This window comes from Theobroma cacao, chromosome 6, assembly GCF_000208745.1.
Source record: "Theobroma cacao cultivar B97-61/B2 chromosome 6, Criollo_cocoa_genome_V2, whole genome shotgun sequence".
In the NCBI taxonomy this organism is placed as follows: domain Eukaryota; kingdom Viridiplantae; phylum Streptophyta; class Magnoliopsida; order Malvales; family Malvaceae; genus Theobroma; species Theobroma cacao.
Window position 1 is genome coordinate 14,819,529 of NC_030855.1, and position 3,839 is coordinate 14,823,367.

Consider the following 3,839-nt stretch of genomic DNA (forward strand, 5'->3'; position numbering starts at 1 on the left):
TTCTTTTGATACTTTTAGTCATTCATGGGCTCACGTGTCACTGTAAATTAAATTTTATACTTTGGTTATCTGTATTACAATATATATGAATTTATTTTGCTTTTACGCTGTAAAAAAATTATTTATGCAGTGTTCTAAAAATATTATTTTATGAAAAAATTGAATATTTTATTCAATATTTTCATTTTATTCTAATAATCATAATTTTATTTTAAATGAAGGTTTTAGATGTTTAAACTTATTTTTCATCATGAATTATGTGTTTTATACTTGCATACTACATTTTTAGCTAGTTTCGAAATTTTTAGAAAAAATGACCAAAATACCCCTATGTAGTTGTAATTTCTCTTTGACTGTTTTTTGAACTGAAATTGGTTCATATCACTTTAAAACATGATTTTAGTAACTAATACTCACAGGGGAAGCGAGAAAAACTAATGTTAAGCCTTGCGAGGTTTCAATTAACATTTCGGATAATGAATGTCTATCGGGACGTCACGGTAGTTGTCACGGGCTCGTTGGGAGTTCCGTGTCGTGACAAAATGTGTGCCGGGGAACAAGCCCTTGATAAAATGTTTTGATGTTGTGAAAATGTGAAATGTGTAAAAGGACGAACCTATGTGCTCCTATGTTATGTTGATATATATATATACGAATAATGTTGTGTAATGATATTGACCTGGCTATGTGTGAGTAGGAGTTCGCAAAAGTCGATGATGACCCAGCTAAGTGTGAATGGGAGTGTACATAAGCCGATGATGACCGAGTATGTGTGAGTAGGAGTGCGCATAAGCCGTTGATGACCCAGCCATGTGCTAGTAGGGAGTGCATATGAGCTAATGATGATGGGATGGTGTGCATGATGATGGATATATATATATATATATACAAACATAGATATGTGTGTTATAGAAAGTTCATGAGTATGGTATATGGTTTTATACATGTGAATCTTGCATGTTGAACTTTAGAAATTTCTAAACATGTTCAAGTTGATTTTGTCTTTATAGCTAAATGGCCATCTCTTGAGGGAATGAAAACTTGTTGTTGATGTCCTGTTTCTCACTACAGCGAGATTCATTCTCGCTGAAGCGAAAAACTCTCTGGTTTGGAGGGTTTTGTTGGCCTGATTCTCACTACAGCGAGAAAGTTGCTAAAGCTTCTCGCTGCAGCGATAAACTATGTTTATAGCTTGAATTTCACTACAGCGAGAAACTTTCTGTCTTGCTTAGTATCTTGTTCGATTGCTGCCCTGTTTTCCACGTCCTTGGTACCATAGTTGAGTATGGACTTCCAACATTAAGGAATTAATGAATTAAATTTGAAATGAGGAGGTTTGGTGAGAAACCCTCTGCCAGCTAAGAAACCTTCGGCTAATGAATAATGGGAGTCCAATTTTGCTGCAACGATAATGCCTTTCCACTGCAGCGAGGACTCGTTGTTTGCTTGACTTGATTTGCATGAATGCTATTAAAGTTTTCACTCTTCAAATCCTTTGTTGAGCATGGACCTTTTTCATCAAGTGATTTACTCATTTAGGGTTTACATGAGGGGTTTTAATAAGAATGAAACTAAATTGCATTGTTTTGAAAATAAATGCATTATGATTTGTTTAAACTTTCCTTCTTGATTACTTGTTCTCTTCTTATGTTCACTCACTGAGTTTATACTTACCGTTTTCAACTTCATGTTTTCAGATCAGGAAACAGTCGGTAACTAGGTCGAGGTGCCCTTGTAGATTCATTTCCTTGGTAGGTATCTCGACATTCAATAGTTGTACGTTGCTCTGGTTTCTCTGCTGGAAATCAAGTCTCTTTTTCTTTTTAGATGTATAGACAAACTTGATGTAAATTATTAAGATACATGCTGTAGACAATATATGTATATTTTGATGGGTAATGTCACTACGAGTTGGCAATGGTTATCATTATTTTGAATTGAGATTATGAAATGTGACTTTAGTATCTTTGATGGAATGATAAACAGGTCACATAAGTAGGCTTGCTTGGGCTTAGTGGGCTACGTCCATGGGGACCATGCACTGGTCATGGCCAGAAAATTGGGTCGTGACATTATCCTTGTTCGTGGTTCTAAGTTCCCAAGAATAAAGATAATACTCAATATCCTTGATCTATGGCTTTTAAAGATAATGTCATTAAATGGGAAAATGAATAAATTGATAAGAAAGAAAATATATTAGAGGATTAAATTGAAAAGAAATAAAATACTAGAGGACTAAATTGAAAAAGAATAAAAAATTAGAGGATTGAATTGAAAAGAAAAATAAGGAATGAGGTGAATAATGTGAAAACAGTAAAAGGCAAAGACTAATGGGAAATCAGACCAATTAGTCAACCCAAATCCCTCATCCACCTTATCATTCATGCCCAAGTGGTGGTTGTTACCAAATAATCTTGGTTTGTCCGTCCAAAGCATTTATCTTGAAGCCTTTTAGAAGTTATTTTCTTGGCAAAATACCCTTCAGTAGCTTTTTTGATATTTAGGCCTTTCCTCTGACTTTTGAGCTCTTATACTAGCAAATTGGAGCAAGGGAATTAGTACCCAAGGTGAGGTAAGCTTCCTAGCAAGTTGAGGTTGAATTTAACTGATTATAATACTTGTTTTGGTTATATTTCAGCCAATGCTCATCCTTTCCAAGTTTAAGGATTTTTGGTGGTTTTGTAAGCTTTGATCTAGCAATCAAGGTAAAGACTTGAATGTCTAAGTATTAGGCATAAGATTTATGGTTTAAAGTTGTTAACTAAAACATAGGAAAATAGCACAAGCTTAGATAATGAATTCTTAAAATGTGAATGCTAAGTAACTTAGGGAAAAAAATTTGGAAACCTAAAGAAAATACTTGGAGCTTAAGAAAGTTAGTTGGAGCTCATGGAGCTATTAGTAGTCAAAGGTTTGATAAATTAGTTGCTGGTGGGAAACCACACTGTTGAGGTGAATGGGTGAATCTATTTCAAAATCTATATTTGCTATATGAATTAAACATGATTTTAAAATTCTAAAATTGAGCATGAGTTTAAAATTTTAGAATTGAGCATGAGTTTATTGAGCTTGGTCTAAGATGTTGTTGAACATGATTTGATTTACTAATAAGAATCAGTGTATAGAGCTTGGTTTAAGATGCTATTGAGTATGATTTGATTTACTAAGGCACATCAGTTTATTGAGCTTGGTTTAAGTTGTTAGGCATGAATTGATTTGCTATTGAGCATGGTTTTAGATTGATAAAATCTAACAAGGTTTTATTGCCATTGACTTTGATAATCTAATTAGCTATTGATCATGATTTGAATGATGGCTTGGCTAATTTAAACTACCATGGAAACATAATTTGAAATCCTGGATTTAAGCAAGGTTTCGAAAGTGTATAAGCATGTAAATAAATACTACTATGTAAGTAGTTTTGAAAAACTAGAAACAAGTTTTTCAAATTGTTTTCTATTCAACAAAGGAATTTTTGTTAAAAGTTGTAAGCCACTGAGTGGTGGTTTTGTCACGACTCGGAACTCCCATCGAGCCTGTGACAACCGCCGCGACGTCTCGATCGACATTCATTACTCGAAATGTCAACCGAAACCCCGCAAGACTTTAATATCAGCTTCTCATTTCCTCTGTGCGTAACTGTTTCCAAATACCACATTCTAAAAGATTTTAAACTGTTTCCAACTTAAACAAATAAAATAATAATTTTTCGTCTCATAGGGGTATTTTTGTCATTTACCCAAAAATCTCAAAATCATCTAAAAATATAGTATGTAAGTGGAAAACACATATTTCATAATCAAAAATAATTTTGGATGTCTAAAACATTCGTTTAAAAT

General features: G+C 33.6%; 1 long non-coding RNA gene across 1 annotated transcript in view; it reads left to right on the plus strand.

Moving 5' to 3' along the window:
• The window catches only part of LOC108662478, a 16,226-nt gene continuing 14,868 nt past the window's right edge, over positions 2,482-3,839 (plus strand). Inside the window, exons 1-2 of the long non-coding RNA XR_001928342.1 lie at positions 2,482-2,567; positions 2,639-2,705. This is a non-coding gene — a long non-coding RNA (uncharacterized LOC108662478). The remainder of the gene's footprint in view (positions 2,568-2,638; positions 2,706-3,839) is intronic.